General features: G+C 40.8%; 1 protein-coding gene across 1 annotated transcript in view; it reads right to left on the bottom strand.

The window, feature by feature from the left end:
- The window catches only part of map1ab (microtubule-associated protein 1Ab), a 129441-nt gene that overhangs the window by 83210 nt on the left and 20506 nt on the right, over window positions 1-25725 (bottom strand).

The following is a 25725-nucleotide window of genomic DNA, read 5'->3' on the forward strand; positions in this document are numbered from 1 at the left end:
GTGCAGGACATATGTAGTACATCTGTCTCAAACTAGATATTTATAACACAGCTGTGCTTTTTGATACTTTTGATTCAACCATGTCACCATCAGTCACCTAACACTTTCAATGTAGAAAAAGAACCAGATCTATATTTCTGGACAACGCTGGCCCAGAAATAACCTCTTCTTCTTTACATTTCTTCAGCTGAAATTTAAAAAAAAACTGTCCGAAATGGTCAGCACCCATGCAAGTTAGATTTAGCTTCACCTTTAGCATCTGCATTCTAAGTGTGAGAAATACTCTGAATGAAGGCTACAACTTGACAACGACACGAATACTAGAAACAAACATTAAACTTTTATGTTCCACAAACCGATGGGAGCCAGTGGCACTCGTGAACTTGGGGGGAATTTAAACTCTTCACCCCACTCACTGCCTCCAGGCACTGGGGAGTGTTTTACTAGAAAGCACAAGACAAGACGATGTGCAGAGAGGCGGAAAGAAAGGAGTCGACTAAGCGCAAAAGGCCTTTCCACGTTGGTTCAGCTTGGGGCCGATGAAATGGAAACCGACAGCTCCTCAGATGCCATTACAACGATAGCTGACGCTATGTGTATTTGCAGGGCAGATTGTGCCCTGAGTGTGTGCTCGTGTGTCCGCAAGAGTGTGAACAAACAGTACTCACATAAGCTTTACTGTACTTGTATGAGAAAGAAGAATGTGTGTGTGTGTGTGTGTGTGTGTGTGTGTGTGTGTGTGTTGTCACCAGGTCTGTTTAGAAAGGTTAAAGTGTCCCAGAGTGAGACTCTGTGACCTTGGCTTGAATGAACACATCGCCGAATCCCACTGAGAGTGATGACCCCTCCCCATTGTTCCCAACAGCACCAGAGGGGGTAATCTCTCTTTCTCTGTCTCTGTCTAACACACACACACACACACACACACACAGACGTCCTCCCTTTCCTGCTGCGCCAAGGTGAGACAATAGAACTGCTGTGTCACACTGTAGGTCAGGACACTGTTCACTGTTACACAGCAAAATTAAAATGGTTACCTTGACTGCTGTAACAGCCGATGATACCCAGCTGGGACGATGATGATAATGATGACGATGATCAATGAGTAAGCTTTATAATGTGCTACAAAATGCACCTTACTCATTTCTGTTAAGTTTCATTGGTACTGTAGGTCCTGACACATTTTATTTCATCATAGTTTTATTTGTATTTTATCTTATGTTGACATTTTGTGCATCTGATTTTGTGTACTGTATATATATATATATATACATATATATATATATATATATATATATATATATATATGTATATATATACAGTACACATTAAACAACAGAACATATATATTAAAGTTACAATGTGTAATTTACGTGGTTGTTTATTAGCAAATATCAACTATTGCTTTCATAAATATATATTTTCTAAAGTGTAATGCAGTTCACATACAAATGGAAGCTTTCTCATAGGCTTAGAATGATTTCTCTATATATACACAGGCAGGGCGCGGTCTGCTGGAGGCTGCCCCTTTTGCATCGCCATATTTGAATACAGTGGCTGAAAGGGATATACGCGCTTCACCTTTCGCGTTTACCTAGAACTTGCCGTCACTGGAGACGGTTAAGGTGAAGATCAATCCGGGGCGCTTCTGCGTGAACCTGCTTTGTACTTTTATGATTCTGTCGCACTTTAAATGGAGGACCACACATATGTTTTGCCCCGTAAGAGGGAAACCACGCCACCAAATAAAAGAAAAAGATCAGATAAGCGAGGACGGGACAAAAAGCGAGTGAATATCGGCATTGCTTATTCCAGGTGGAAAGAACTCCTGAAGGAGAAGGATTTCACAAAGGGATGCGGAGGTTGCCTGCTTTCTGCTAGACAGGTAATTCAATCTGATAATTTAAAATCATTTTGGCTTCATGTTTGCAACTATTTTTCCCTCTCGTCTAAGTTCGAGTGATGGCTACGTTTACGTGCTAACGTTATCCTAGCCTTGGCCGGATGAGGTGTTCCAGCCCCGCGGCCCCTGCTCTGCTCGTCCCCGCTGGCGTGGGGTGAATCTGCGCAACCTGCGGCCTCTGTGTGTGGCTCCCCGGACAGCTAACGCTGTGGACCCGCCGGCTCCTGCCAACGTTTATCCTGACGGATTTCCTGACTTCCTGAGGATTGGATTTTCTCTGTGTGACTGAGACGTGGCTGACTGTTGGTGAGTCCAGTGCTTTCACAGAACTTTTACCCGATGATTGCTGCTATTTTAACTCCGTCGGGTCGAGGAGGAGGAATAGCGACTATTTATAAGAGTCACTATAAATGTATGCAGCTAGGTAAGATGACATGTGCCGTCTGAGTGCCGTAAATCGTTTCGTCCTGGAAGAGACCTGGGACGGACCCGAAGACAGTTTCCTAAAGGTATGGATATATATAGAAATAGCTTATCTTCACACCGATGGTCTCATTTGCTGTTGTAGGTCACGCACAGACATCAGCAGAAACGACAGACTTTTGCATATCCAGTTAAAAGTTCCTTGTAGCGGCTTTAATATAACGAATATACAAGACTCGTGTGCACAGTGAGAGAGGAGAGGGAGAGGCGCTGTGCTGCTGCCAGAGGAGCCGCTGACTGAGTTCCCTCTGAGCAGTAACTCGCTAACAGAGTCTGAGAAGTCCAGGGCGGTTCATAAAACATTCAGGACGCATTATCGTGAACGAGATGATATGGTACACCCATAACAGTATGTATTCATTATTATTTCAGAGATATGTATTCTGGTCGGGGTGGAGAAGCCTCTGAAGCAGCATTTTACATAAAGTATCTACGCAGTGTCAAACTTGCTCCTGAAACCTGACACCTCTTAGCCTTCACAAGTGCATCAATATTAGATGTGTTAAGTCATCCTGTGGGCCAGATTGGACTCCGAGCTGTATGTTTGACACCCCTGATTTAAAGGGTAACGTATATTCCTTTAAGGACATCCTATGCAGGATTTTCCTAAAAAACAAAGTGTAGAATCATACAAAAGTAATCCCTCTCCATCATCACTTACGACCCACTCTCAGTGTGTGGTGGTGTATCATTCTTAAGAAACAAACAACAACAAACAACAACAAACAACCAAACGAGAGTGAATCAGGGGTTGGTTTTTACTTTCGCTTTCACTGGCGAGCGTGTTTACAAGTAGTCCTCGAGGATCCTGCATGATATTCCTTTAAATCATTGCCAGACATCATTTACAAAAAAGTAGGTCAGAAAAACAGATCACAAAGTGCCCTTCAACACACTGAATCAAAGAATCCTTAAAGCAAGCAGATAAAGCGTACGTGACTTTGTTACACAGTGTGGAATAAAAACGTTAGCTCTAAATTTAAAGCTGCTCACAGAGACATCTGAGGGTGGTACTGAGGACGTTGAAGGTTAAGAAATTAATGGTACAAAGAGCAGTTCTACACTGTTTGCCCCAAGCATAACGAACACCCCACTCTCAAGTCATTGATCAGTACATGAGACTCAGCCTGCACAACACTGACAGATAAATAATAGAGTTCGGTGAGAAATAATGCTGCATTGTTTACATGTGCAGTGCTTCTTTAAAAATAGATTTTCCAGAGATGTTTGCTGGAGCAAATTTGTGAACTGAATATTGATCGTGAGTGGAATAACGAGGAGCTTTTTATCGTGAAACTGGATTCTCCACAGCACCAGAGAGGCCATTTGGGACTAAATAAAAACAGCAACCTCATGCAAGCTGGAAAGTGCAGTGTTGATTTTTATATGACTAATTGTTGCGCAGCCCTACATGAGAGGAAAACACCAAGGAGTTAAATAAGGCTCAGCCCAGGAGCCCAGAAACATCAGGCGGAAAGCGGTGGAAATGAAGAGCCGGCACAGTACCCAGGCACTGGGGAAAAGAGCTCCCAGCTTCCCAACCATAACTTCAGCTGCCACTGTGCTCAATCGATTCCTTCAAGGCAATCTAGCCGAGCTTAACAGTGATGAAAATGTCTCCTTCTCGCCATCCAATATAGGAGACAGAGACAGAGACTGACACAGGAAGAAATATTTCAGAGGTGGGAGGTGACTGGCGATGGGAATAGGAAGGAACAATGGCGCCATAAATGTGAGAAATGGTGTGTACGACATGACAAACATCACAGGTCAGTGGAGAAAACCAGGTCTGCTGTGAATATTTGTACATGTATGACAGAGAATGCAAACTGACTCTTTAAATCTATCATCTGTCCATCAATATCAACATTAAATAAAAAGAAATGAGGATAAAAACGAGCAGGACGCATCAAACCAAACCTTTCCTTATCCTCAGCTGGGCCACGCAGGCACTTTGTGACCCTCCACCAATAACACTTTTATCAGAAGTGAATAAATCAATTTCCTCTTCCTCGCCATCACCAGTGGGGTTTCCTTAATTTGATCACACTTTGTTTTCATCTTTGCTATTACTCCTCTGTCTCTCATGGTCTAACAGTCTCAGTGTTTGTTGATACAGCTTAGGGGGCAATTAGGAACGCTCAGTTTGATGCAACAGGTCTCCCTGCCAATGGGCCAAACAGTCAGAGCCCCTCAGCTGTGGGACTCCCTGCCCGAACATCTGAGACCTGAAGCATCAGTGACATCTTTTAAAACACCTCTCACCACATCTATCTCTTGAAAAAAGCTTTTTATTAAATGGGACCACGTCATTTTAAATCAAAGACGTCTTATCTTTTTACTGTTATTACCTTTTTTTAATTACTTTGGGTTATTTTATTTCCTTTTTCATTTGTATTGTTTTAATTGTCTGATTTTATGTCACTGAAGTCCCTAAATGTTTTTTGTTCCTGTTTTGACCATGTAAGGCCCTTTATACCTGTGTGCTGTATGAATTAACATGAGAATGACATTGCATATATGTATGAATTAATTAATTCTTTTCACATTGTGTCATGCATAAACATATGACCAAAACAACACAAATTCATCCTAACACTGCTATATTTTCAAACTACATAAAACAGTCACAATCAGATCTTCAGATGTTAGAGGAACACTTCACCTACACAATGATTATTTGTGTATCAGTTACTCATCCTGTGTAACATTGAATTTGTGAAGAAACCTTTTACCCGCAAGCCTTTAGGGTGAACAAAGTGTCCAAAATGGAGAAAAGGAGCAATGAGGGAGGGCGGCGAGAACGGAGGCGATCATCAAAAATGCTCACATGTGCAGCGCACACTTCATATCAGGTTAGGGGAAAAGTATTCCCTGTTGTAGGGATGAATAACGTTATGTGTATTAAGGGTTATCATGTCAACCTCATAAGAAACTGGGGAGGTATTAAGAGGAATATTGGATTTCTCTGTAACGCTAACTCTTTAGCGCATTAGCTAACATTAGCTTTGAAGGAAACCATTCAAGTGTCGTCCTCCTTTGTAAGATTGGCATAGTATTCAACCACAAAGCTTCCTGTGACATCATCCATCCACTGAGTGAGAGCATACGGGTCGGCCAGTCTGGTCCCATTGGTCAGTGTTTACTTATTAAAGTTACACTCACAATCCCGGAGAGTGAGTGACCTGACATGGTGCGTTCGTAAATTCAGTCTGACGCTCGACACTAAAATGAGAGCTCTGTTGGTCGAAGAAACGGAGCATTATTTTTCTGTATAAATTCACAAACGGTTAAGTTAATGACACGTTCACTCCACTCTGCGCTCTGCTGCTCTGTTTTCCTAGACAGAGTGCCGAGAGTGTGCTCTGCCACTCTGAGTGCGGTGCTCTGGATAACTGCACAGTAAATTCAGACAGCACTCCAATTTCCAGTCTAGTTTTTGTCCGAATGCACCACTCACATCATCTTCCTCCATTGTCTAAAACAAGCTAACAGAACCTACTAGCTAGCGCTAGCTAATGTCTGTGGAGAATTGTTTAAGCCCCGCCCAACCAAAAACATCATACTGTTTACTAACAGTGAAGAGTAAACACTAATTTAACAGTCCATCTTGCCTATTTTCACAACCATTCAAATGTTTATATATATTTCAGGGTTTTGTTGTGTCATTTCATTGTAAATATCAGTCACTATTTTTAGCATTATTACTTTGTGCAACCCTACGACAGAAAGTAAATGATGTCATATTTATGATCTCAATGAAAGGTTAACAGATGAGAGCAATTATGAATCATAACCTCAGAGGATCATGCTCCATAAGCACAGCTCAGCAGATACAGTGTGTTTACAAAAACAAAACAAGTCTTGTATTGCAGAACATCTTCTGAGTCACACTTTATGGTTGATGATTTCCAATCAATCCCACCTGTTAACTGACCGTATCGTTTACAGAATATATTCTGGGATTCACCCTGTTCAAGGTCATAAGGCCATGCAGAGTTTTGAATTTACAAATAAATACATTTTACCTACTTTGGACTGGTTGTCTTGAATGCAACAAATTGTGTTTTTTAAGAATCAATAAAAAACGGTATCAAGGTGGTGATCAGTCCAAGAACACAAAGACAAACGTATACTTCTCCAAAATACATTTACACAGTCGATAATACTTGTTTCTTCCAATCTGACAGTTGCTAATTGGAGATAATAACTTACCCATCTTTTACTGACCACAACAATAGCGAGTGGAACCACAACTAGGCCACACTCAGCTAAGCTCAAATACTGTCAGATCATATTTTTCCCGCGTCCCTCCCCCTCACACATTTCCCTCAAGGCTACCGTCTGTACAAAGAAATAAAAATGGTGGGTGGACAGCCCCTTCTCCAGCAGACATGGTCAGCAAAAACCTCGCTGAGTGAAATAAAAAAATGATGATACCTAAATGATTTGTTGGTGAGATGTTAAAGAGAGATCAGGATGAGAGCATGTAGCTCAGAGGTCACGACTTGGACTTCTTCAGTACAGATTAGAGCTGCTTAATCTACGTGGGTAATTCCTTGTTTGTGCCTTCACATGAGACTTCCCTTCTCACTTTCACATTCAAACAGATCTCCAACCTTATACGTGTTTTAAAGCTCAGAGTCAAACACTGCTGGGACCTGTCTGAGAGGAAAAGTGTCAGGGGCAGAAGTGATATACGATCTGAGGTAAGACATTGAAGGGATTTAATTTGAAGTAATTAAAGCCATCTATCGCTCAGATTTTAGGTGTAAAAATATTCCTTAAAGCTCAGAATGATGAAGAGAGAAATAAGTGAGAGAAATGACAGCAATGAGAGCTTACAGGAGATGTAGAAGGGTTTTTCTTTATTTTCAGATCAGCATATATTACAGCAAGAAGAGGGGGAAGATTTGGGAGAAAGAGGAACAAATGAGGTTCGACTTCCCTCCTAATATAAAGCACTCTCAAACCCATTCATGTGCGCAGACATTCACGATGTTGAAAAGTTCTCCATCCATTCTTTGTACTTTAAAAGACCAACTTTTTGGGAGATTGACCATTAGGTGAACTTTTACATTAGGTATTAAAGTAATGATTAGAAGCTCATTTGACTACAGGTTGAGCGATAACAGATGATTAGCTTTATCCAAAGTAAGAAGACAGACATTTCAAATAAGAACTTTTAAGTTGATCTTATTGGATGATCTGTTGAGTCATTAACCACGATAAAGGTAAAGCTGGGGTCGGCAGAAATCTGGAAAAGGCAAAAGAAAAATAAATCTCTGTCCTAAGCTCCTCCTACGAGACGACCACGGGCATACGCACACTCCTCATACAGTAACTAAGTGTTTCCCAGACATTATTTATTTCTTTATACAGTTGCAAACGGAGCATTTGCTCAGCCACTCTTTGCCCCTCTCTCTCTCTGTTTATCAGGCCAAAATGAGACAAGAATTAGCTAGCTAGCCAACCCACAGTCCCTCCGCCTCACTCCCCGCCACTGTGGACTGCTTCGCCTGGAGGAGAGCAGGCAGCAGCTCCAGAGCTTCGGCAAGAAAACTGTAGCAGCTCAAACTGTGCCACAGTGGGCTGGTAGCCAGCAGCCGTGTCTAACCTGTGTAATAACTAGGGCTGCCCCCTAACAGTCAACCAGAAAGGTCAGTAGTCAGCAAGATTTCATTGGTCGCTTAGTCGCAGAAGAAAAACAAAACAAATGTGAAACTATTAGGAGCTGCGCCTTGTCAAAATAAATCTAAACCTATATGACTGGACCATGTGGGAATTTAAGTTGAAAGGACAGACACAGGAAGTGTCCACGCTCAGCAGTCAGACAGGAGTCAGGTTACATATAATAACATGTCGGGCAGGAAATCCAAAGTGTGGGATCATTTTGAGAAGGTGAAGGACGAACCCAAGGTGATATGTAAACTCATCTTCATTGGTCGACTACAAACATGACGTATCATCTGAAACATGGAAGTAGCTACATGCCCATTAGCCCACAGCGTCATTAACAGGCGGCTCGCTCAGTGTGTGACGTGCACTTGTAGATAAAATATAGGCCTATATTAATGAAGGTTCATTAGTACGGTTTTGTATTTCTCTGTAATGTAGCACAGTGTTAACAATGTTACTGATACTATTCTTTCTCACACCTTCAACTCAAACCATTGTGTTGCCCCGCCCAAAATGTATGACTTAATAATTAAATTAATATTGTAAACATGCAGGCGACTAGTCAACTAATGTTCCTAATGGTCAATATAGGAAAATTCTTAGTTGGGGGCAGCCGTAGTAATGACAGCAGAAAGTCTGTTGATCCAGCAGGGAGCGAGGGCAGTCCAGTCCCACTGAGCTGAGGTCTGCGCTGCCTGGATTCAGGCTCCTGTGGCCACTGACTGGGGGTCCATTTCCAGAACTGCTGCCCGCTGTCATCCCAGCAAAGTAGCGGTGGAGAGTGACGCGGAGAATGCACTGTGATTTGAGGCTCTTGAAGCCGCAGACGTGACCCTTTAGCTCCTAGTAGCAATATTTTCTCTCCATCTCTGAAACGCTTCGCCAATATTGACGTTTTATTTCATTTATTGTCAGACCCTCAGACTTCTAGAGTCTCTTTTTGATAACTCCATCTTACTTTTTTAGGGGGGCTTTGCAGTGTATGCAGTTGTTGCCAATCCTGGAATAGCAGCAGGATTCTCCACCACTGAATCGGGCTTTTACCAAAGGACGTGCATGCTCTGCATTTGCAGAACAGCTAATAAGACCACCCTCTCTCTGAAATGACTGGCTAAAGTCTCCCATCAAGGGCTAGATTTTCTAAAGCCCAAAAACAGAGCCAAGAGGAGGAGCAGAGATCTATTGTTCTCTTAGTCCACTTGAATTAAAAATGCTTAAAGTGCATTATGGAATATGGCAGTGTATTTTGATTTGTGGGTCGGGTAACTGTGTTAGTTTCAGCTATAACAAACTGACAACTGAGTGTATCTTCACAAAGAAAATAGTAGGTAAAACTGTTTGTTTTTGTATCAAAGTCTTGGTTTATTTTACCAAGCTGCACTGCCAGCCAATCTAAATACTTCATTTTCATACTTCTACATACTTCATATCTGAGATAATTATAGTTTCCTGCCACGTACAATAACACACTCTACGATATGGTGTTCACATGCAGCACTGGATCTCAAGAGACACCTGCGGGTTTGTTTTGGCTATTGCAAAAAGGTTAAAATGAAAAACAGTCTGAAAACCCCAAATGCTCACATTTTTTTCATGCTAATAGAAAGATTTACACATTTCTTACCCAAAGCCATGAATTTAGTTGTTGCGGCTGCATGAATATTTGATATGGACCCTCAACCAAGACACTACACGCTGTAGTAGACTGTGGCATAAATCCTTGTACACAGTAGCTCAAAGTGCACAGGCTCAAACTTGTGAAGAAAACAGAGGTGAACTGTTTTTCTGCCACAACTTTCCTGTGTCCATAACTCTTCCTGTAACACATCTTGTGAGTGTTTTTTTGCAGAGCAGAAAGGTAAAGAATGAACAAAAAACTTTAAGCGGCATCGGGGTCAGGGATGACTAGTGAGAGGTTTACAGGTGTCGATGTCCTGCGCTAGTAAGTGTTGTCTTTTCCTTTCTTTTCTTTTTTGTTCTCCATTTTCTTAACATACAGCATCTACACAAGTGAGGTAGTTTTTTTGTTACAAACACTCTGAATTTCAATTGATTATTGGTTCACACATTAATGTCATTTTAGACCCACTAAGAGGAGTAATCGAAATTGCAAGCACGCTAACGAAAGAAAGGGTGCTTTCACACCTGCCCTGTTTGGTTCTGTTCAATCAAACTAAAGTTCATTTTCCCCCTCAGTGTGGTCCGTTTGGGCAGGTGTGAGCACAGCAATCTCAGGTGTGCACCAAAACAACCAGACCAAGACCTTCTTGAAGACGTGGTCTCAGTCCGGTTACAAACGAACTCTGGTGCGGTTGGTTTGTGGTGAGAACGTGTTCCGACCTGGATCTGAACCAACTGCAGTCACATGACACATTGTTTGGGTTAAACATGAGCATGTTACAGTCCTGGAGGATTATTAATGTGCACCTCCTCCTGTACTGCCTTAATATGCACATTCAGCACATCCAATGCATCAAAACATTGTTTTCTAGTTGGAGCCGCGCCTCGTTTTCAAACTGTATGGTTTGACTAAAATGAACAATGACAGCAATATAGTCCACGATGAGCAGCGCTAAAATCAACCTGCGTAGTTGTCCCTCCATTGTGACATTAGAAAGTGTCACATTTATCTTGCAAGTGTACTCTTCTTCAACGTTTGCTTTACTTCCTGGATTTTTCCCACATGGAAATTCTGACCAATCAAGAGCAGCTTTCTCACACAAGGCATTTGATCTGGTCCTCTTGTAAATGCTGCCGTGAGAACACGAACCAACTCTAGGCAATTATACAACTTTGTAATAAAATTAGTCCCTGATTCGGACCAAAGGAGACGACTCTAGGTCTGAAAGCACCCTTAGATGGTGAAGCCCAGTTGCTGGAAGAAAACGTTTCTGCAAATCATGAATATGCTACATTTGCCTATTTTATACATATCAGTGGTTCTAAAGTGACATAGTATATGAGCTGACTTTGTCATCAGGAGATGGAGGGGATGGTGGGTGGTGTGACACCTTGGCAAGTGGCCTGCGAGACTGCAGACCACAGTTTGAGACCAACAAACAAAACTGGTTGTTTTTTAGCAAGACATTGCTTTGTTTCCAGGGGCTTCTTAGCCCCCAGACATGGCTGTTTTTTAGCAGCTGTGTTTCCAGTGAGGATGATGCCCCCAAAACCCAATATTTTAAGCTAAAACATGAACTTTTCCTAACCAAAACTAAGTATTTTTTGTGCCTAAACTTAACCACAGTGTTTTTGTAATGTATTCACATAATAATGTACAAATGTAACATATTTGTGGTTTGCAGAAACATACACTGGCAACATTTTTTGGTGATTGGGTTGGACTGTGAACTTGTTTAACAATGTACCTGCCTAACATCAGCATGCTCACACTGTCATTTTGAGCATGTTACCATGCAGATGTTAGCATTTAGCTCAAAGGATCACTGTGCGTAAGTGCAGCCTCACAGACTTGCTTGAATAGCTGTGGCCTCTTAAGCCACGTTTTCCACCAAGTAGTACCTTACGGTTTAATTCAGTTCAGTATGCTTTTTTCCCATTTCCACTGTGAAAAGTTGTGGATGTTACCAGTGGAACTGTTCCTTAAGCCCTGTTTCCATCAAACACTCTCAGTATGATTATAAGGGTACTGTTTGAAATGGAAATGCTAAACAGACCTAGGGTCTAAGTACCATGTCTGAAGGGTTACTTTTGGCTCCAAAGGTACCACACTGAAAATGTTTGGTGGAAACGGGGCTTTAGTCTTGATCCTGTATGAGCAGGGCTCACTGTTCGCCTCTCAACATACTGGCAATGTTGAAAATCATTGAACACGGGTGAACTTCTGTCTGCCGCAGTGGGTTGTTTGATACTTCCACTGGGAGCTGCTTTTGCTATAGTCAGAAATTTCCGAATCCAACAGCATACTCCTGAGTAACATCATGATGTATCAGATAAAAACCTAGACTCAATGTTAAATTGTGATAAAATATTTCTGGGAATTTGAACTTAGTTGATACAGCTTCTCGTTTGTCATCATTTCCCAAACCAACATCTTTTAACTGGAAAAAAAGAACCCAATGCCTCACGGCCTTCTTTGACCTCAGTCATGATACATCGATAAAGTTCATGCAGCCTCTTTAACCTCTCATCTTTGAGGCCTTCCGGCCTTCCGAGTATCATCCCGCGCATGCAGGGATAGAGGGGTCGCTACGGCAACAGCCATGAAAGGGCACGGCTCTCCAGGTTCTGGAGCAAATTGGCTCCACCAATCTTTAATCACTCTGTGCTGCCCTCAGGCCATCTCTCACCTCAACCACATCTACGTCAGACAATGCCATGGAGATAACACTCCCTTCTGAGTGTGTGTGTCCATAAATGCTAAACACACACCAGGGATACTTGGGGGAAAAAAATGGAAATAGTTTTCTAATGGAATTAAAAATCATTTTCTTGCATCGACACCTAAATACACAACCGACAGTCCATTTTATGAAGGATTTTTCTAATTATCGAAGGAAGAGCTGCAACCTGAAATTACTTTTCTTCAAGAGTACATCCTCTCTATTCATTTCTTGATGTGTTCATGTGCAGTTTTGTCTCCAGAGGTCACAGATTCACACAGAAAAGTTACAGGACAAAGTCTAATCCGTGTTCATGAATGAGCAGCAGAGTTATAAAACAACAGCCATACTGCAGATCGTACCGGAAGCCTCTTATTATGGACTGGATGTCTGTAGTCTTTCATGAGCTCCCTGCCTGACTAAGCCATCTTACTGAGTTCAACCTGTGTGTGTGTGAGTCTGAGTGTGTGTGTGTAGGAGGGAGGATCTGCACGTAATGACTACATCGAGTTTATTTCCACTGATTCTTTTACTTTTCCCTTTCTCTCCACCCACATCCTCACATCCTCAGCCCTAAACGAGAGCAGAGACAGAGAGAGAGATAGAAAGGAAAGAAAGACGTGCCGTTTCACATCTCACTTCAAAGGATCTCTGGACCTTTGGGACATTAAAGCCTGTTTCCCATAAACCAACTGCTGCTACAGTCCTAATTAGCATTCTCAGTGCTTTTGTTCAATACGTTTCATAAACATCTGAGAGAAATACCTGCACTGACGGGGTAGTAGTACCATGTGTAATCACTATATTCTGTGTGTTGTAAGTACGTGTCTAGTAGGGCTGGGTATCGCCACTGATTTCCTGAATATATTCGATTTACGATTTGATTGGGGATATTTCAGTTACAAAACCAATTTTTGCTCGTATGTGAAAGAGATTTTCAGAGAACTAATACTGTAAATTTTTCAAGGAATTTAAAAAAAAAAGTTGTTTCTAGAGCAGAAACATGATATTAAAACAGCCTAGTCACAATATCAACTCAATATCTCACTGGAAACAAATAAAAAATGTCAATAAAATAAATCATATTCCTGACATCACAATACTGAGTGAAGTTTAGAAAGAATAAAGAACACAGACATCAGTCAGTTTCAGCCCTCCTGTCCTCTCTGCTCCTCCCTCTGCTGCTGAGGAGAGTCACTGCCTGCAGGTCACATTGCCACAGGTATGTTTTAAGATGCAAACTATGCTTAACAGTTAGACATAAACAGTTGTTGGTGTTTCAGCTTGTTAGTAACAATTTCCTATTAGATGGAAAGAGCTCTGTGCTAATATTAGCGGCAGTGGATGAGAGACTGCAGACAGAGCATGTTCACATGTTGCTGAACAGGTGTATTAATAAAGTATAGACTTTTTCCTCATGGAGGTTTAATTGCACTTACAGTAATAAGTGCAGTTTACTTCTCAGTGCTTGTGTGTCTGTGTGTGTGTAAAAGTGGCACAGCAGCCCCGACGCACAGACAGCAGGAGGAGCGGCTGCTGCAGCATGATGATGAATTAAAAAATTAAAAAATGTAATTTCCTCTCGGGGATTAATAAAGTATATAAAATTAAATTAAAAATTAAATTAAATTAAAAAACAAAAATTACACTAAAACATAAAAATGTAAGCTAACAGTTACAGATATTTAAACATTAAAAAATAAATTAAATAAACTAAACCATAAGCATAAAATACACAGAGCTTCGTATGCATTGCCTTGTACCTGTTTCAGTTATGCCGCACAATCTTGGTCAAATCACTAATTTTCATTTTGAGATCCTACAATGAAAGGAAAAGGAAAAATGTCATAAAATCCTACTTCCCATATCTAAGCATTTTAAGAATTTTAAAAGATTAATTCAAGGTATTCTGATACCAATCAAGGCCCTATTTTTAAATGATTGAATTCAGTGCCTTTTAAGACTTTTTAAGGATCTATAGGAACCATGACAATGCAAGATTTCTCTAAAAAGCAATGTATAGACTCAAACAAAATCAATCCCTCTCAATCATCACTTAAAACCCACAAGAAGTGCGTGGTGATGTATTTTTCTGCCTTCTGCCTGTACTTTCTTATGCTCTGCATATTTTGCTGTGTTTGGGACGTTCCTGGGCACTGCACGCAGGTGAGGTTCACATCTTATAGCGACCAGGTGCCAGACCATGAGTACGCATCCACGAGGAAGCTACGAAAATGGTGGACACAGCGCTGAAACAAAAAGCAAACATACAGCTAATGTGGGCTTTGGCTTGTACTTCCACTTTCATTGATGATTCTGTTCACAAACAGCACACAACTGCTGCATGGTGCACCTTTAAGGCTCTAAATGGATGTTAGGTGTAATCCCTGTAGGCTTCCATTTAAAAAGATAAATCTCCTACTGTTGTGAACTTGTGAACTCTACTGATCGTTCAAGACCTGCAGTTTCACTGTGAGCATACACAATAAAGTGTTGGGGGAATAGAATAAATGAATAAATAATGTAAGACATACCAGTCATTTCTGAGAAGCTTGGGAACAAACTACTCAAAATAAAAACATAAAAAAGTTCCTAGAGTGGTGTCGGACAAACGGATGCTTCTGTAATGATTATGTGTCGCTGATGTGTCCCCTCTGGAAGACCTCGTAACCCATAAACCCCGCTGCTTCCCTATTTTTCAATAAATGTAGAAGTGATTTTTTTTTTTCACATCGTACACTTCCTTCACCTTCCAAAACTCTGAAAGTTTTATCTGAAACTCCTTTTGCATGAAGCAATACAGCAAACTTCAAAAACCAAACCAGACAAAAGGTGGATTTCCCAAGAGAGCGGCTGTGTGGCGTTCCTGGAAATGTTCAGGAACCATTGATGTAAAAAACCACAGCAGGGAGACGGGACGTTCAATGACTTAGAGAAATCAAGAGAGAACTTTGATGCTCAGAGAGCAGCACACGTACAAACTCCACAGAACACAGCATGCACACGCATGTTCAATATTCAGGCAAATGCGTGCACACACACCCAGCGAATGGACACTCACACACACACACGCACACCTCTGTGAGTTCAGTGTGGGAGAGTTAATCAGAGTAAATCGCTGACACTAATCCATGGCCTATCTCACCCAGTCCTCGCCTGGGTATTTGTGTGGGCAGCCTGTGTGTGTGTGTGTGTGTGTGTGTGTGTGAGTGTGCATGTTGAGCTTCATGGGATTCTTAAGTGTCGCTAGATTTGTCAGCTTTTTGTGCGTTTCTTTGTGGCTGAGAGACTTCAGACCAACCCTGTCCAAAAATATTAAGTCATCACTGCATTACACCACTTCACCACTAGGGGCCGCTGTGTAATATTCATTACAGAGTGATGTTCATGTAAGTGAAGTGAACCTTTCCTGCAACTATAAACACAGCATGTACAGAACAAGACATGTCTGACAGATTTAAACTTTAACTATATATTTTATAATCAACACTCGTATCACCGTTTAGGTCAAATTCAGTCTCGGACTGACATGATGTTTTGCACTTGATCAGCTTTTTACAAAGGGAGGGGTGATTGTGTTTCTTACTGTAAGGCTGTTGTACTGAACAGCACCGTCATCACTCTCCGACAAAATGTACCCATTAGATGGAAAATGATCACCACTGAAACTCTGAAGAACAATTTTAGATCTCAGATCAATAAAGACAATCTATGAATACATTTCCCTGACTGGACCTTCTATATTTATTTTTAGGCGTGGTACAACGGCCCAATATTGTCGTCTGTATTCAGATAAACAAATGTAAAGGTTACAAAGGATGTTAGTAGGTCATCTCATTCAGAAATATAAACTCTGTAAAACACCTCTCAAAGAGGGGCCTGATTTCACGCTTCTATAAAACAATCAGAGATTTGCATGGTGTGAGGACTGGCACACAATCTGCTTTAAAGCTCAAACACAATCCATAAACACCCATTTTAAATTACTCCCATATAAGTGGATAATGAGAATATATGTAACTCCAACCATGTTAAATAAATTCAGTCCCAATACCCCTGACATATGTAATACATGTGGAATAAAGGTCACACCATTTCATTGCTTATGGGACTGCCCAAATATCCAGGCTTTCTGGATAGAGATTTTGGATATCCTTTCACATGTCATAGATGTTAGGTCTGTACGCCCCAAACTGAGTATCCTTGAAATTATCCTTGGAGGGCAGATAAGAAAATGACAATCTACTGCTGATTACAAGCAAAACACACTAAAGCCAGATTCTGGAAATCCACTATCAGACCAAGTTTACAAGCCTTGCTTACCAAACTGTCACCCTCTGTTGCCCTAGAAAAACTTACTTTTATGATTAATGGTAAATATTCTACTTTTGACAAGATGTTTTATGGCATTTCTAAAGGGGCTACATAAGTCTACTTGTCTTAACGTCTTGAATACAACATAATTATGTGCATTTTCTTTCCTTTAGACTGTCATCACTTGAGTAGGTAGCATTTCTGATTATTTATTGTGAACCTTGGAAAAGTACTCACTCTATTGCCCTGTCGTAGCAACTCATATTAAGACGATGCCTTGCTGTGAATGTTCTATTTCGTACCTGACTTGTTTTTTTGTAGTTGTTTTTGATATAATATTGTAGTATATTAAAAATCCAATAAACACACTAGTTTAAAAAAAAAAGAAATATGGACATGCATTTATTTGGTATTCAGTTTGGTCTCTGAAGGTTTAAAGGTCTAGCGCAGAGATACTCAATTTGCTTTGCCCAGGGGCCACTTTTGCAGAATGACAGAAGGCCAGGGGCCAGTTAATAAACAAACATTAATAATTCATATACAATTCATTAGCCCACACCTCTGCTGGATGGTCCTATGGGATCCTTCTCTGGCACTATTTTTTAAATTAACAAGCTCTATTTTGATACTTTTTAATGCACTCTGGCACCTTATTTACTCTAAAAGTACAAAATAAAATTCTCAGTGTGAATCAGAATCTGGCTTGCAAGCCACAAGCTGAGTATCAGTAGAATTTAGTGGCATCTAGCAGTGAGGTTGCAGATTGCAACTGAAACCTCTCCTGTGAGCCAAGCGTGTAGGAGAACTATGGTGGTTGATGCAAAAACACCTATGGCCCTGTCTAGAGCCAGTGTTTGGTTTGTCCAATCTGGGCCACTGTAGAAACAACATGGCAGACTCCTTGGAAGTGGACCTGCTCCAACTGTAGATACAAACAGCTTATTCTAAGTAAGTCAGACCAAAGATTCGCAATGAGACGAGTTGAAACAGGCAACTACTTGCAATGCACAGACTCTCTGTATTTCTGTTCTGATTTGCAGCTTTACAGGTTTATTTTGTGGCTGAAAATAATTTGTAGCTTGGGGGGAGTGACAGCAGTGACCCACTGTCTGACATAAGCACACCGTGAGGACGGAAACAGAGGGGCTCGGCGGGAATGGAGCATCTGTCGCAGCAAGCAAACACACCATCTACGGTCATTTTGACTTGACCAGCAGACATTACTATAAGCTGATTGGCTGTTCAAACAGGTGACGTCCATTACGTTCTAAAACCAGCTGCTGATGATTTGACCAGCTGAGTTGCAGGTGACACCATCAGCCGGCTTGAGTCGAGCTCAGACCGGCCAGTTCACACTGCTGCTACTTTTCCCAGTAACGTTCTACAATGGTTTAATCTCATCGCAAATCTTTGGTCTGAACTGGTAACTGAGTAACTTAAGATAACGAAAACACAATGATTCTTATTTTCAGATGATTGAAAACTAATGAAAACATAGGTATGAATATTATATACCATTCTCTGCCATTATAACCCCCTAAATCGTACACACTGGACCTATTGTGGGTAAAATTTTTATTTTTGAATCAGTATTGTATTTATTCCCATTTTAATTTCCACATTCTTATCTTGTGTTTTGTCATGTATGATCTGTGTGTTTTGTTTTTCCTTTAATTTGGAGCTCACTGAGTTTAAGCCTGTCGTATGACATGTGCTACATAAATAAACTGACTTAACGTGATTTTTAAAATCAAATGTACAATACAAGGAGAGACAAAAAAACAACAGTAGTGTTTTGATCCAGCAGTAATCTTATCTTTGGTATCAGAAACAGTAAATCCCTCTAATGACCTTGAGTGTATCCGTATGGTTGTGATGTGAGCTTGTGCTTACATTATGAAAAGAAAATATAATTCTTATTCCACACGAGTACAGAGGGCCCTAGAAATGTTCATTAGAAACCAGCGTGCTGTGAAATTTGAAGATATAATTAAAACTATTCTGGCTTTGTCTGCACAGCTTGTTGTGTAATTTTGAATAATAATACTATGAAATGTTGTATTGTGCCCTGACAAGCTAAGATTAAATCACTGCTGTTAGTTTACACGTGGAGATAGGTAGCATTTACACAAGGAGACTGCAAATCTCCTCCTGAACAATAAACCAGACTTTACTGGAGTCAGACAACTTTGTTAACTGGCTGCACTAAACATTAAACCCAACACTGTTTCTGCAGTTACTATCATGATGCAGTTAAAACAAGTTTTATATGGCAGCCAACCCTGGAATACAATTATAAATTTAAAAACCACACATCCCTAAAAACCTCCATAAAACTCCAGCTCCCCTTCAATTAACCAACAATTGCCACTTGGAGAAAACAGCACATTCATGAATGGAGAGACGTTATGTGCACTGAGAGAAATCAAGGACAAGCTGTGAAAGAGGGATCAGATAAATGTCCCTTCGTACTGGTTCAGCTGCAAAATGAGGAATCCAACAAAAAATGACATTGAATGTTTCGAAAGGGACGGAAACAAAAAAACTGAAAGTCGTTTGTGAAGAAATAAAATGATAGCAGAGCGCTGAAGGCCTTGAACGAAGATATGAAAAAGAAAACACTAAAAACAGAGTAAATCTCTTTATTATTGAGATACTTGTGAATGTAAATGGTTATTTTGTCCCCCAAAATGGATACACTGAAAAATTAACATGTGAATGTTCTTTCAAAAGTTAAATGTTCGTAATTCTGTAAAGTTGCAGGAAATGGGGCTGGAGTGGGCACACCTTGACGAAACCTCCCTCCAACACGACCAGACAGTCCTTATCCTGGAACCCACAGGGGAAAAGAAAACCAGGAAGACCCAAGAACACCTGGAGAAGGTCTGTTAAGGCAGAACTCAAGAAATCAAGAACAGCCTGGAAGGAAGCAGAGAAGATTGCCCAACACCAAACCAGCTGGAGAAAGTTTGTGAATGACCTATGCTCTCCAAGGAGCAAAAGGGTTTAAGTCAAGTAAGTCATTCGGTAAAGTTGAGATGTCGCCTGTAACTCTACTTTTGCCATAGTCAGGGCCGGCCCTGGGCATAGGCAGTATAGGTGAATGCTAAGGGCGCCGTCATCCATCGGGGGCACTGCTTACAGGAGAAGAAAGTAAAACAAAATGTTTATCTTTTACTATTTTAAGTAAGTTTAAGTTTAATCAGGGAGACTTTCTTTGTGCTCACCATTCACGATTCTCTCCCTCCCACTCCCTATGCTTCCTCTAATCAGCCGACTATGGGTGTTCACTCTTTTAGTTATCCAATCAAACTTTGCCACGATCTCTATCAGCCTATCAGGATGCTACTGCAAAAATTCAAATCTGCTCTCTCCTCTGCTGCTGTCAGCTGTCATTCTAGGCAGAACTGTTGTACCCTCGTCCACCCCGTTCACCTCCAGCCATCGTATCCAGAGTCCAGGACAAGCTCAACAAAGGCTCAGTCCTCTGCTCATCCAGATCATCAGCACTTCTCCACCTTCCTCTCATCTCATCTTCACCACCTCTACCATCACCAGCGTCTAGACCCCAGTGGGGGTTCCCTATTCGACTATGGATTCATCACCCTCCTTAAATCATATCATCTCTATGGGGTCTAATCGCCAAACATTTTTCATTCTTATGTGCACATGCTAATAAATATTCCTCCAAGTTTCTCCTGATTGAAATACTAGTATTGTTCTGAAATGTTTCATAAGGCCACAACAACATAACTACATAGCAAAACCTACTAAATAATATAGACGCCTTTTTTCTGGGCTCCTGCCGTCAAAGTGACAAAATGCTCTCTGGTGCCCACTCAGCTACCACTAGACACGAAAACAACAACAACAACAAATACATGTTGAAATTGGCAGGAGGAGAACTCGTTATCATTACCGCTGAGCAGCCGGTGGCCACAACGAACAGCTCACAAGGTCTATTCAGCAAAAATGAGTACTGGGTGAAGGTAAATTATAACGTTCTCACTATGTGTTCAATGTAATCTTGTAAAACGTAGCTTTTGGTGAGAAACTTGAATAAAACCAGCTGTTTGAAGGAGGAATTTGTTTATGTTTTCACAGCACTATAAAATAGATATTAAAGAGGGAATTATGATATAATGAAAAGGCTTTTTGCTTATTTTTTTAAAGATGTTTTTCATATGAAAGAAGGTTATGTTAAAGGTTGATTCACAAATGTGTATTATTGAATTTGTGCTCATTCATAGGTGGTGTAATGACGGACTGAATGACTTTAAAACTGTTCATGTATGTTTTTATAGTGTAGATTTCTGTGTTTCTCTGGCACAAAATAATAAAACACAACTAAAACAAAAGAAACACCAAAATAAAAATGTCTTATTTTAAACATTGGTATCGGCCGAGAATTTCAAAATCAGTGCATCCCTAGTTCATTTAGAAAGTTAATTTGTACATTTATTATTATTTTACAATGTCACATATTGTTTTATTGTTTATTCTTCTGAACAAGTTCATTTGTAATTCTTTATTTGTTATTTATTATTGATTTATATGATTATCAGGGGAAGACTCGCCGAGGTAACCAAATGTTACCACAAAACAATTTCGATCAACACCCTGACTCACGCTCATACAACAGGAGTCCTGTATCATCCCAGGACTAAGACTTTAATTGTTTGCCAAAGAGCACCTCAGCTAGTTGAGAGAGAAAGTAGAGCGCAATCGATATACTATTCACTCAGACCTTTCCAGACTTTATCAGTGGACCGATCAGCCCTCCCTCACCTTATCACCTCTTGTCCAAACTCAGCCGAGTGGCGAGGGAGGACTGTTGCTGCCATTTTTCCCACAATGGAAATTTTTCCGCTAACCCAAAGCAATGTGATCCCCTTATCTATTTCTGCACTGCAGCCATCGGATTGCTCTCCATTGAAGTGCTATTGATCTGCCTTGTGTGCTGTACTTGAAAAAAAGGGGGTGGGGTGGGGGGTGTAATCAATACTGCATCCTTGGCCCTCCGGCCTCAGCCACCTGACAGCTTCAAAAAGGGGAAGAGGCATTTTCAATTATCTCCCCTTATCAGTTTGGGAAAGCAAACTGTTGGTTTTCAACACCATGTACTGTGAGTATGTACGCTGAATACTCATGTATGGTGCTCCAGTACAGCGTGTTACTGACACATGACATTTTCATAATACCTTACATCTATTTTGAGGAAGTATTTTATACAGTGCCCCATCGCATTGGTTATTACAAGTGACACTATGTTATAATGCAATTTTAAGGAGGAAATAACTTTTTTTTCTTATGAATAAAAAGTTGAATTCTTGAGCATTTGAAGACATCCTTGCTCAATGTATTGCATGCAGAGGTTTTACCACCGCTGCTTTACTTGGTCTGGCATGATCAGGAGCTTCTGTCAGAAAATATTAGATCATTTTAGCAAACTTTAGATAGAAACCGCTGTATGCTGTAAAACGTCTATTAGTAGCCCAGGTTATTGTTTGCTTAAATCACTGAACTCAACGGGCCTATATTTAAGACAGGTGTCTATATGGGACAGGCCTTTGATTCCTTTCACACAAAACTGTTGCTCAGCAAAGATGATTAAATTCTTTATTTGAACCAGTATAAATATTACTTGGCTTTGAATAGCATATCAATTATGAATCAGTCATTTAATCTAGCTCCGACAGACAAGGCATCAGAGAAAGCGCATTATGACACTTAGTGCCCGAGGACTAGAGCACCCGGCATACCGACACAGAACCATTTTATCCTGCTAAACAATATTCATAACTTTCATGAAAGACCCTTTAGATTCTTTTGATTGGTTGACCCTTATGGACTAATGAATATGAATAACTTACCAGGTAATCAAAGAACACATATTCTTTGTAGACTTTAGGACAGCTTCAGAGGTAGAGAGTTATCATTCTTTCGTTTCTTTCGTCATGGCTGTAAATCTGAATGAATTCCGGTCTTCTCTGGTGCTCATGGTTCCAGTAACATGAACTGGCAGACTGAATTGTGGAGAATCTAACCGAGCTAACAATGTGTAGCATCTACATGTTGACAAAAGTTCAAATATTTATATTTGTATGTGTGACCTAAGCAGCTAACTAACTTTAGCTTAAATGGGGAGCCAACAACGGGTCCATGTCATTGGTCCGACAGCCCATTGGTCCGACATCCCATTAGTCCGACGGTCTGCGGTGCTGAACGGCTCCCGGCGGGCGTATTTCTACCTTGATGGTGCGCCGCGACCGGCTCTGAGTCAGCTGGGAAAGGCTTGAGGCGAAGCAGGCTCACGGCTTATGTGTTTGTCACTTTCTTTTTCATTTTAACCCACACCATGATCTTTTCCTGACCCTAACCAAGTGGTTTTTGTGCCTAAACCTAACCAGACCTTAACCACCACAACGGGACTTCGGAACAATGGGCAGTTCCCGCCAACAACTTAGTTTTAATCATTCAAAGAACTTCTATGAAAATGAACTGCTTGGTAACCAGACCAGGTGTCAAACTGAGCCAGCCTTTTATTTGTCAAAATGTGTAGCCAAACTGGGCTAGTAAAAGGGACTAGGCGTTAAATTGGGACCAGGCATTTTACTGAAGTTTTACCGTAACTCACGTTGCTAGGTCAGTTTGCTGACTACTTGGGTAACAGTGATGCCATGCCATCATTCCAATGGCCAATTATTTTAAACCCCAATAGTACGAAAAATATCCCACTGGAGCAAAAGCCCATTTGTCCGACAGCTGGCTATCCTGTACTCAAATGCCCATGGCTCAAAATATGAACACTCTCTCTGCAGTTACAAAGGGTCCTAACCATTACCACGCCAGCGTACGCCTGCGGTGTGTCGAGTAAGTGGAGTCTGCACACCACTTGACAATTATCGTAGATGGCAGGTACGCCAGATCCATCACCAAGTTTACACCATCACGATCACATGGCCCATACAATCACAAACAAGTCAAGGGAGATTGATAATATAGAGAAGTGATGAATGTCATTCAGGCATTCAGGTGTAATCCTGCCACCCTTCTGAGGAAGCTAATTTCGGCTGCTTGTATCCACGACCTGTGGGGTATGTGGTGAAGTGGGTGTGAATGTCTTATAATCGGCTTTGGAAAGTTACAGAAATGGTTGGACAAAGCCACCCCTAAACCCAATTTAACAGACACTGGTAGGTCACTGTGTAGTTTGCATCAACAAACACCATTATCACTGACTAGACAAAGCTTGTCACCTACATACTGACTACTACCTACCCTCAACAGAAAATCCAACCACACAGATGTCACTGACTGCATCAGTAATTATTTAAAGCAAAAAATGCGGTATAACTAAATAACTATAAATGGCAGCGAGAAGACTGCATACATGTTAGTTTTCATGAAATATTGTTTGTTTATCTCCAAAGGAAACACAAACACCAGCATCAGGCAGACTTGCAGGGATTTAGCATCATGTCTGCAGGGAGGACGCTTAAAGTCATCGGACACTGGAACAATGACACTTACAGGGCGTCCTGTCTCACCACTATGCCACCATGCTATTTTACATTACAGCACAGTGCCTTAGAAATCTAATATACCATTTAGAAATCAATACAGCTTCTCTCAAAGCAATATGAATGCAGCTAACCGAGATCCATTTAACGTCAAAATGGTTTTCTGTCAAACATGCTATTGTCCCGTGAGGTTAGAAAAACTGTAAGAAAATAAAAAGGATTTGTATGTTCCCATCATCCTGTGTTCAAAGATCAAATGTTGTTCACACGTGCTGCAGACGGAGCTGACCTAAAGGGAATTAATCAGTAAAATATCAGCAGTTGTATCAGTAAACAACAGTTGTAAGCACGAATGAAGGTGACTCACTTTGGTTCACAGTGTTTCTGTGTGGTGAAGTAACCCAGGAGGACAGACTGGATGACAGATGGACGGAGGACACTAATAATGTTTATTGTTTCACAGGAATTCCTCTGTTTCCTCTGAACGTATTTGTTCTGTTTAACCATTGTGTTGAAAAATGCTGTGTCATTTTCTGCTGACTCCTGCTGCTACTTAGCACTTGCCACCAGCGCAGTAATAATCTCTCCTGTGGTTGTCAGTTTCCTGGTATTTGTGTGTATTTGTGTATATAAGTGTATGTGTATGTGTGTGTGTGATCCCATCAGGCCCGTACCTGGAAGATGATTGAAATAACTCCCTATTCAGCATCTATTGTACTTTCAACCTGGGCTCTGAGCCCTAAATCAGCACATAGACACAAGAGGAAGGTGCACACACACATATATATACACACACACACACACACACACACACTCAGGCTGCAGGTCCACAGTTCTCTGAACAGTCACCATGGTGATTATACACACAGTTCAGCTTTGATGCAATGCAGATGGATTAAATGTCGACTAAATGCAACTCACTACTGTCAATCATTCCACTATAAAAAAAATAGGCTAGTGTGATGTTTTAATCTAAATAACTTAGTTTACTCTCTTAATTTGTTTTGATCTATATTTGTGTCTTTTAGTGCAATTCAAAATCCCAGCAGTGTACTTGTCACATATACTAATATATCTGGAATATACTATAAATAATTCTGACGTGTCTGGTCGTAAATTGACTCATTTTAATTCTTTTGTAAATATTCCATCAATAGAAATAGTGGAAAAAACACAGTTTACTGGCATCAGTAAATTATCAAAACGAGTGCAAAAAGCTTCCGTTCACTCAAATCTGTGCAAGAATCTTGCCGCATTGACCTTTTGCTAAGCCCCGCCCCTTTGTGATGGTCCGACAAACTGTCAGAGTAAGCATGGAGCCCACACTGTAACTAACTGCACTCCCTGAAGAAATATTATCATATTTTTGGGAAAATGAAAGAGTGATTCCAGAGAGAAGCAGACAGAGGGGTCTACAGTCTGTGTTTGAAGGATATATCCAGGATGTCAAACTGACTCAGCAGCAACAACAGGTTAAAAA

This window comes from Epinephelus moara, chromosome 20 (genome assembly GCF_006386435.1).
Source record: "Epinephelus moara isolate mb chromosome 20, YSFRI_EMoa_1.0, whole genome shotgun sequence".
Classification (NCBI taxonomy): Eukaryota; Metazoa; Chordata; class Actinopteri; order Perciformes; family Serranidae; genus Epinephelus; species Epinephelus moara.